Source organism: Calliphora vicina, chromosome 1, assembly GCF_958450345.1.
Source record: "Calliphora vicina chromosome 1, idCalVici1.1, whole genome shotgun sequence".
Taxonomy (NCBI): Eukaryota; Metazoa; Arthropoda; class Insecta; order Diptera; family Calliphoridae; genus Calliphora; species Calliphora vicina.
The window spans coordinates 121,479,398-121,490,991 of NC_088780.1; positions in this window are offsets into that span (position 1 = coordinate 121,479,398).

The window sequence follows — 11,594 nt, forward strand, 5'->3', positions numbered from 1 at the left end:
CAAAATTGAAAAGGTGGGTTCATGAAACATGTCGCGCAAATTTGCCCATTTGCACAAATGGGAAACTTAAGCGTTTAAATGAGTACCCTTATTGGCATTTTATTTTGCTGAAAAAAATTTTATTATAGAAAAAATATGTATGTATATTTTTTTTTTTTGTGAAAAAAAATTCTATTAGAAAGGTATACGTGATTAGAAAGGTATTTTAAATATCTGTCATATTATAGTGTCTACATTAATAACATAGTAATCCACATACAGATAATAATAGGACCAAAATCGAGGTAGTGCTTTTTTGCTATATCTCAGACATTTGTGGGCGGATTTTTTCGATTTTAAGTAGCAACCGAACCAAGACTATAGCGGATATATTAAAATGGCATCTCCGAACTCTATGGATTCCAATAACCTATAACTGCTACATGAGTACCCCTGCATTTGTATTTTTGGTGTAGCATAGTGTTATAATTGTTGTTCTTTAATTCCATTGTTGTTTTTGTTTTATTTATAAATTAAGCCCATTTGTATAAGATTTCTAATTTGTCACATGTGTGTGTTTCAATGTTTCTAAGTTTCAATGTTTTTGTTTTTCTTACTTTGTATTTAATATTTGTTTACAATTGTCCACAATTTACATTTTAAAGAGTTTGCAGAAAGTGGTTAGTTACATTTATATAATTTTATCAAATGATTCTCTATTATTTAAGTTTGAATATGCAAAATGCTTGTTAACAAATATTTATGCAAGTATGTATATTTTGCATTAATTTCATATTAATTAATTGTTAAAGAGTTCTGAAATTTAAATATTTGCACCATCTGTTTTCGTTTTTCTTGCCACAAATTATTCTTTGATTTTGCCATATTAATTATGTGTGCACTTGAGTTTATTAAGTGTTGTCTCCTTGAAGTGCTTAACACTGTGTAGATTTAAGTTAAACACTCGATTTAAGATCAAGTATTTAAATCAACAAATTTTGTAGAGATATTCTAGCAAAGTTGTTGTTCTAGTCAATAATGATTAAAAAGTGGAAACTTTTAATTAAGTACATAAAAGTATGTTTGAATTTCTTATTTTTTCTTATTCCTTTGTATGCTAGAGGGAGGTAGTATTGATGAAATCTTTAGTATTAAGGATATTAATAAAATGTAATCGATTTAAAATTTAAATAAACAAACATTTTCTACATCCCAGGTTACTGAGAGATACTAATGTGTCAATAGATTACCTGGGATGTACAAAGTGAGCCATTAATTTCTCTCTGGATTTGAAATGAACACAAACGTAAAGTGATTTGTTTCATAGACATAAATAAAATTTGTTTATTTTTCTAACAGCTTAAATTTTTTTTTAAAAAACTTGAAAAGCGTTTTTAAGTAAATTTGTTAAATTTGCAGAAACAATTTTTTAAATGAAAAGTGGTTCTAAATGTCAAATATTTATACAACAATCAAAAGAAACACATCCATTGGCAGTATTAATGACATAAAATTTTGAATGCTTGTAGAATTAGCCCACTATAATCCTGCCCGCAATTTACACTCTATAATAATAATAAGTTAAATATCGACATGTGTCCTTTAAAGAATTCTACATTTTCCGATCAAATAGCAAAAATGCAACATTATTAATAACAAAATATTGAGTTTTATTTACCTATAATTTAAAATCCTGACACAAAACAATATTAACTTAGAATTTCTAAAGCAACAAATTAGATGAAAATTAATTACCAAATATACATACATATTAAAGACATAAACCTTTAAAATTCAAACTATAAACTACTGATATAAACTGCAAAAGAGAATTTTATTTAATAAAATAATAACAAATTAATGTGAACAAATTTGTTAAATGCTCTTAATAAACATATCACAAACACATGTTTCCCGTAAATACATATGGATGTACCAGCAATTGACATTTTGTTATGAATTTGCATATCGTCACCTAAAATTCAAAACAACGTAACAATAAAAATACCGAAAAGGAATTTTTGAAAAAAAACAAAATCTTAATTTAAAAATGTGTGTGTCATTCTGTTTAAAAAATGGGTGGGTCCACAGAAGATTCTAAGACGATCTAGCTATGACCGTCCGTCTGCCTGTCTGTTTGTTGAAAACACGATAGGGCCCAAACGAAAGGAGCTAGCTAACAAATACTCTCTGTTGACAAGGTTTGTTTGGTATTGAAAATGGGCAATACAGGTCCATGATTTCACTTAACCCCCATAAAAATGTCCACCCGGAATACTGTTTGAGCAGTCATAAATATGTTGATTATGAGGAAATTCTGATAAATAAGTTCTAATTACTCTAAAGTTATACTCTAAAGTATTGCGCAATTTCTCCCTAGTGCTCATACAAGGCCCCCTCAGAAAATTACTTGAACACTCATAATTGTCTTATAATAACTAATATCGGGATGAAATTGGTCATAAACAAGTTTTATATGAACCTATATCTTTTTAATATTTTTTTTTAGGATTGGTCCATAATTGACCCTATCCCCATATAACCCCTATATCAGAAAATTATTCTGTTGTCACATATATTGATGGTGAGTATACAAAATTCGGCACAGCCCAATAAAACACTCTTAAGTGGTTTTATATTGTTACGTTTTAACCTTTTTAAAACGCTGGTTTATTTCCTTTAAATAAACCGGATACTTTTGATTGCAAATAAAAGCCGTTTATTAGTTTGAAAATTGTAACAACTCTTTATTTATTTAAAATGAACAACAACCACAGAATTAAATAGTCACTCAATGTTTTTTATACACGTTTATAAATTCTCTTTACTTGAAAAACACACTTTAAGGCACTCAGTTGATGTTTATTTGAAAAGCGTCTCTGATAAACTCACTAACGACAGCAACCTCTGCCACTATTTATAACACTGCCATCTGCACTCAAGATTGCTCTTTAACTGTCAAAGTTCGAATATTCTAGATCTTACTAATACATACGCCATCTGTGGTGTACTTTCTACAATGTTATTTAACTGAATATTTGAATATACAGCGTTGCCAACTTACGATCAATGGTCAACTGAAAGCTTCTATTTAATAATGCCCACAGATATGTTACAGTTTGCTATTACAGCACTGTTATTTGAAAGCATTATGCTACTTTTAAATCAGCCCTTAAAATCGTTATATTTGAATCCAAGTACAATTTCGTAACAGTATGCAGTTTTAGTTTCTTTTTTTATCCGCTAGCTTGTGTTTCTACACTAAAGATTAAATATGCTAAATTATGTTTATATCAGATATACTTTTTGTTGTAATGGTTTTTTGCCCATCACTTTAAAAATGTTTGAATTAATAATGGTACGATGTTTTGCATTTTAGGCGACGATATGTATTTGTATCTCTGTGTGTGTGTTTAACCATGAGTAAGTGTAATAATCATGGAGCAGAGTATGAGTAAGAAGGAATTCAAAGTTTATGTGTGCATATAGTTGAACCAATTTATTTAAAATATTTTTGGTTTTACAATATGAAGCAGACATGGAAAGTTATAATTTGTAAATTATATAAATTATTTACATAGTTTTAAGAAAAATAAGAAATAAAATATCGGTTTATTCACTTAAAGGAATTATATTTCGGTTTTGGTTAAATTGATTAAAATATAAATTCATGAACTTATGTCCATAATTTTAACATATCACTTGTAATCAACATCAAGTCACCTGTTAAATAATGCTATCTACTATGTAGTTCACACATTAGATATCTATTTAAGGAAATTACGAGCGTTAACCTAAAAAAAAAACATCGCATCCCACAGTTCAGTGTTCCATAAGCAAACTTTTGTTCCAACTTTAATACAAATTATTGATTGCAATATTTTCTAGATTCTACAGTATTCCAAAAAAAAAAAAAGTAAGAAAGTATGGTCGGTCAAGCCCGACCATATAATACCCTACACTAAGTTAAAGAGCAAAAACATTTTTCTTTTAAATTTTCAATAATTTATATTTTTGAATGATTTTCGGAAGTGGGCCTTATATGGGGGCTATGACCAATTATGGACCGATCACCATGATATTAGGTCGTATGATTTATGTCTATATGAAAGTTTACTATGTTGAATTTTGTGAGTATACCAACCTTTTTAAGCGATATATGCACGTTAAAGTGATTTTCGGAAGCGGGTCTATATGGGAGCTATGACTAATTATGGACGGATCGTAACAAAATTTGGTGAAATGAATTTCATATATATATAAAACTTATTTGGAGCGCAATTTGTGGAGATACATATATAAATTAAATATTTATGACCGATAAAGTCCAATTTTGGAAGGACATTTGTATGGGGGCTAGGTGAAATAATCGACCGATTTCAGTCAGTTTCAATAGGCTTCGTCCTTGGGCCGAAAAAATAATATGTACCAAATTTTATCGAAATATCTTCAAAATTACGACCTGTACTCTGCGCACAAGGTTTACATGGACAGCCAGCCAGACATCGTTTAATAGACTCAGAAAGTGATTCTAAGTCGATCGGTATACTTTAAGGTGGGTGTTAGACTAATATTTTTGGGCTTTACAAACATCTGCACAAACGCATTATACCCTCCCCACTATGGTGGTGTAGGGTATAAAAACTTAAATATTTAGCTGTGATAAAAACTACAGACTGACAGACGATAAACTCAAAAAAATTCTGCGAAAATCCTGAAATTTTAAACTGCAACTCAGTTAGTAGCTCAATGTACGTAGATTAAAACAAATCAGTTTTTTGTGGTAACCATTTTTATGATATAATAATACCAAAATATGTTGTTTTTGGATTTGGTTATCATACTCCATGAACAACATATTATGATTTACTACAATCATATATATTATTTACTACAATCATATATATGATTGCTACAATCTTGTGAATGGTAACATGTTATGATTACCGCAGTCATATACATAATTACAGTGACCATAATATAGTTAAAAGCTTGTAAAAACATGTGCAAATATAAGATATCGTTATTTGTAATTTTCCCAAGTGAAGCTTGTTTTACACGGACTAACTAAAATAGCTATATCGAATATGAATTTCATAAGAATCAATTAATTAGTTAGTTAGTTAGTTTGTGTAATTATTGAACAACAATGCTTTTTAGGACGCATTTTTGTTTAACGCATGAAAAAACCAGTTTAAACAAAATGTAATTAAATTCAAATTTTTAAAAATGTCTTCTAATTTAACAATTAATAATTGATTTAATTTGCGATCATAAGAATAACATGTGCCGTTAAATAATTTATAATGAATATAATTCATAATTGGTTAACCGATTGGTTCATGTAATAATGTTATAATCGGCAGCGCCGAATCTTGTATACCCATCAACCTGGCCTTCTAAGGGTTTTGAATCAGTTGTAGTCCGAACTGTACAGAATTTCACAGAGTGATTTAATTCATAAAACTTTAAATGACTTATGTCGAAATTTCTGATTTAGGAGTTATATGGGGGTATGGTTAATTATGGACGGGTCGTCACATATATAGTTTTATATAACACTTGTTAATGTCCAATTTCAAGTCAAATTCAAGTAATTTTCTGAGGAGGACCTTGGGTCTAGAGACAAATGATGCCCAATTTTCGTCATAGTTTACAGTATAATTTTAGAGTACTTAGAACTAATTTGTGCAACATTTTTTCAGAATTGCCGCATAATCAACATATTAATGAATGTATGGGGGATAGGAGAAATCATGTAAATAAATTGCCAATTTTCAATAAAAAAAAACATTATCAACAGAGAGTAGTTGTAAAAATTTCAGCCAGCTAGCTCCTTTTGAGTGGGATCGAGTTTTAAAAATACAGGCGGACAGACAGATGGACAGACATATTTAGATCGTTTTGGAATCATATCGCACACCCAGTTCAAAAGTGACACAACTCAAAATTAATTTGTCGGATTATATAAACCCGAAAAATGAATTTTACGCTTAATCTTGTTTATCTATACAAAAGATATCAGTGTATTCAGTTGTTGTTAAGTGTGGCTAAAAAAAACACTAATGTCTTTCATTATGTTTCATTCAATTGGTTTATATTTATTTTCGATTTCTGAAAAATTAAAATTTTGAGTAGATCTGCAACAAATATTTTGATGTGCTACAAACAGAATGACAAAAGCAATATATCCCCCATTTTTTATTTTGATGGTAGTTGTAAAAAAGTTTTCCTCAGTTCCACCAAAAAAGAAAAAAAAAAGAAAATATCTCAATTTTTGCTTAAAAAAAGTATGGCACAAGAATCACTGTTTTTAAATTGACTCTGGTGGTTCTTGATATACAGCTATTTTACATCCCTGCAATGAAGCCATGTTTATTATTGTTTTTGTTTTTCTACTGCTGCTGATTTAACTATTGTTATTCGTTTGTTGTTGTTATTTTAATAATGATGATAAAGTCATTTTATTACACACTCTCTCTTCCCCCTTACTAACGACCGACCAACAAACAAATAGACCAACACAGTCTGCCTGGCATCTCATAACAACCCAACACTGATATTTATTTATAACAAAACGAGTGCATATATACAAGTGTGTATGTATGTGTGTGTGTGTAAGCGTGTTGTTATAAAAACATGTGTACATGTATTAAAAATGCATTATTATTGTTATTGAATAGTTAAATGTTGGCATTTAATACGGCAGTAGCAGCAAAAGCAAATGCTGCACATCATCAGGCTGCTTGGTCCAACTAAATAAAGCAAAATGTTAAATACAGATGATGACGATGATTTTCCACAAATTATGTTTGTGACAATTAACAATAAATTGCAAACCAATTTGTCATTACAGTCTGTGTCAAATAAGTAGCAAACGTATTGGTTAACAAATATTTATGCAAGAGTATATATGGAAAACCTATGCACACAGATAAGCAGCATAAAAAAAACTAGAGTAGTGGAAGTAAGTTGGTTAATGTTAAATTATCTTTGTACGAGGACAGGCTGATAAATAATGACGTTTATATATTTACCCCCATATTCATAAAAATATCAGTTTTAAGGTTTAAAATACAATTTAGTTAAAACACATTTTAGGCCTAAAATTGCTTTCTTGCTAAATTCTGAGAAATACAGACACTTTATAATGTACACGAATTCACTTGAAAAATACAGCACACTTTAAGGCACTCAGTTGATGTTTATTCGAATAGCGTCTCTGATAAACTGACTAACGACTGCAACCTCTGCCACTATTTATAACACTGCCATCTGCACTCTAGATTGCTCTTTAACTGTCTAGAGCTTTCTAATACATACGCCATCTGCGGTGTACTTTCTACAATGTTCTTTAACTGAATATTCGAATTCGAATATACGGTCGCAGCAAACAGCGTTGCCATACTTACGATCAATGGTCAACTGAAAGCTTTTATTCAATGTTAATAATGCCCACAAATATGTTAAAGTTTAGGCACTGCTATTTGAAAGCATTATGTAACTTTAAATCAGCCGTTAAAATCGTTATATTTGAATTCAAGTACAATTTCGTAACAATATTTTTATTGATATTCATTAAAGTGTTTACATTATTATATGAGATTATTGTTCTCTTTAGATTTCCTATCGATTGCTATTATTTTAAAAATTCTTGTCATTGTTGTTGTAGGTTTATGAGAAAATATTAAAAAGTGCTATTTTCATATTTATAATGTCACTTTGTAATTAAATGGTAAATCGAATTATTTAATAAGTTCAATTCAAATAAATCAGTGTATTGTGAAACATGGAGCAACTGTATCACACAATTTTGTTGACATTTAAGTAAAATTTTTCAGAATTTTTATTTATTAGCACACCACACAGTGGAAAATTACAAAAATTGTGGAATAGGTGGGACTTTAAGCTTTAATATGGATTTTTAATCATAATAATCGAATTATTAAAAAAAAGTTATGAACAGTTAAAAATACATTTTTTTATAAAAGTAATAGTGCTATAGTAACTCTAACTCACATATTTTTAGACCCAATTTTCAAAAAATAATTATAAATATTAAAAATACGCCTTTGAATATGGTATAATTTTAACTCCTTAAATCTTTAAAGTCGAAAGTAGTGTGTTCTGTCGCCATTTTCGAATACTTGTGTTGACATAATATTTATAATTTCTGCAAATAATTATTGCTTGACATCTTAGATTTACGATAAAACTTGCTTTATGTTTAATTTCAATCATTTGCAAAAATCAATTATGAGATGCATTCACCTTATATAATCCACTATGCACCAGTAGCGTTTGATATGAACAAAAAATAGTATATCAGCAAGATATATCCGTTGGCGTGAATTACTTTGTCTCGGCCCAATTATTTTTTGTGTTTAATATTTTAAGTTAATTTAAGCGATAAATTAATAGCATGAGCGTAAAAAACATTTTTCAATTCTGTTACAATTAAGTATTCCCATTTAATTTAGTTATAAGATTCAAAATCAAAATATAGTCTTCAATATTACTAATTTTAGAAGAGATGAAAGGCTTTTTGAATTTTACTAATATTTAATGGTTGAATAGTCGATTTAACATCTGAAAAGATCTATACAGAGATGCTTTTTTGTACTGCAATTTTTTATTTTATCCAATAAATCAGCTGTTTTAGCTTTTAAGCATGATTCTGAGTAGGATACCTTCGACATGTAAAATGTTTAAACATTTCTTGAAAGATTTTGACCCGGAAGTTGTGAAAAGTCTGCCAGTACATAAGTTTCATCATACATCCACAACAGTTGTATTTTTTTATAAAATTTTACCAAAATGTTTTCGCTTGTTCTTTTGCTTCTAAGTTCTTTACCGCATAGTGATCTATGTGAACCTTCAGATCTTATACTATTCTTTTGAAAGACCATATTGGAATTTTTGGAAAATTTTGAATGATTTTGAAAAAATAATTTCGGAATACAATATTATTTCATTTGTAGAATCAACATTTTCTTCGGGACTGTATACAATTTTTATATGATCCGGAAAGAGAACTTAATGCAAAAGCGTGTAAAGTAAAACTTGGCTTACTTGAGCTGCCATAGTACCCCCAAATCTATCCAAACTTGGCATAAAAAATTTGTGTTTGAGTAAAAAATTCTAAAAACGCAAGGCATTGATCCTCGATACAGCTCCATATCTGTATAACCCTATATGTTGTTTAAATACATGCAAAGTTTTTTACTAATACATATTAAATAACGTCAAATTTTTAAATATTTCAATTTAAGTTGAAATAAAAAATATAAAAAAATGAAACATAAAAAAATTTGTAAAAATAGTATGAAAAATATTAATGTTAAACTTAATCTTAAAAAATATAAAATTGTTTGCGGCTGGAATTTTCAAAAAACTAAAAAAAAAACTTTTCTTTTCACGAACGGTTATCACTAGGCCCAAGATATTTTGGGAGACACCATAAAACAAATCATTTTTTATTTTGAGTGGGGTAACAAAATCACTTGTTTTACATACGAATGTAATAAATAATAAACTAACATTATAAATACGAAAAGCACCTTATAAACTGTCAAATTTACAATTCTTATTTTACTACTAGATGTTTGCGAAACCAATTAAAAGTATGGAATTATATATTGTATATTTCCCTTTTACTTCACAAACAGCTCTCGCTGCTTGTTATGTAACACATTACTCTTACATTTTGTGAAATATATAGTAGTAATATTGTGACAGGTACAACAAAATACGTACAGCAACAACAGAAAATACTCATTTAACAAATTATTGTGTAAAGTCAATTATATAAATCCTGTAATGAAGAATGTTGCATGAAATGGGTGCCAACAAAGTAAACGTAATTAAATTTTGAACAAAAAGTCTTATTGTTATAAATACTCTTAAAACTTAAATAATTACCAGGTATTTCTATTTGAGTAATGTGTTATAATTATATTCAATGTTAAAGTTGATTAAATGTGTTTTTCGAAATTACTGTAAAATATAACTTGTATGAATATGGTTTCCAGTAGAATTAAACGACAGTTGAAGTCATTACATATACTTCATTAACAATTGATAGAAATAAATATCGCTCATACGCAGCTTAATTATGAAGTGTTTAAATCAGTGTTGCCATTTCGACGCCTTTCGGGTATTTTATGACGCTTTTTTGGTCTCGTTACCCTTTTATTTTTTTCAAATAACCTTTTTTAAAAAAGGGTATTTTTTGACGCTTTTTCCATATTTTGTGGCGTTTTTTAATTTTTGGTATTCTCTTATTTGATATCGAATAATATGTATAGAAAATTATGATTGCGTTCGAAATTTATTTTGATTACGAGTGGGACAATTTGCCCCCTGAGTATTTCATTAAAATCGTTTTGATGATGATTATTAAAAATATGTATTTGAAAATGTAATTGTTTTTTCTATAAAAAGTTATCCTTATTTTGATTTTTAATGAAATGTTATTTTATTTTAAGGTTTTGTTTACTCCTAAGCAAATAATAAAATAAACAATTTAATTAAAAATTTAAACCTGCTTTTTATATTTAAAGTTTTTATCCTTGTTTTGAGTGCCAATTTTATTTTATTACCCGTTTTTAATGTGAGATTTGCAAAGCGAAAAAATAAATTTTTAAATTTTTTTGTTAAAATTTGACTTATCCTTTGTATCCTTTTTACCCGTTTTTACTATACACTTGACGCTTTTCTTCATTTCTAATATGGCAACACTGGTTTAAATATACCAGCTAAAGCTGTTATTTTCTTCAACTGAAATACTTTTCAATGCTATTAACTAGAATTTATAAATAATAAAACATGCTAAGAAATATATCGTTACCTAAAATGCAAAACAACGTATCATCAAAAAATTCGAAATTGATTCACTACATCATATCACATATTTTAAACCAAATTATACCAAGTAGTCCGACTCTCAATTTTTTCAAATTATTCTCTCACATATACGGGTAACGTGTGAGTTCAGAGAAATTTAAACAAATGAAATGTCTTTAAATTTTAAATTTTAATTTTTTTGATAAAGTAATGCTTTTTTTACACATTATTACTTTAACACATATTATTTTATATTTATTTTTAAACACTTCATTGTAAAAAGTTTCTATATTGCACAAATCAAGAAAAAAATATTTTTGGAAATTCTGATATGTAATTTTTTGTTATTGTAGAATTTAAACTATAGGACAGAGTTACAATTTTTGGTATTGAAAATTCATACAAATTCAAATTTAGAACATATTTATAAAACTCTGTTGCCTGTAAAAAATTTAAAAGTTACCAACCCATGTGTAATTTTGTTACTCACATGTTTAGAGTTAGGTACCTTTTTTACTAACACATGTATAGAGTTAGGTACTGTTGTCAAAGATTCGGACTACTTGTTATACTTTGTTTTAAACTATTACTATCGAAAATACTTACAAAATATAAAATATATCTGCTTTTATTTAAAATAAAAAAAAAACATATTTTTATTAAAATTTTTATTTTTTCATACAAATTTATGATACGTTATTTTGGTTTTAGAAAACAAGAATTCAAAATAACGTAAGACACATAGCATAAAGTGTACTGTAATTCAGATT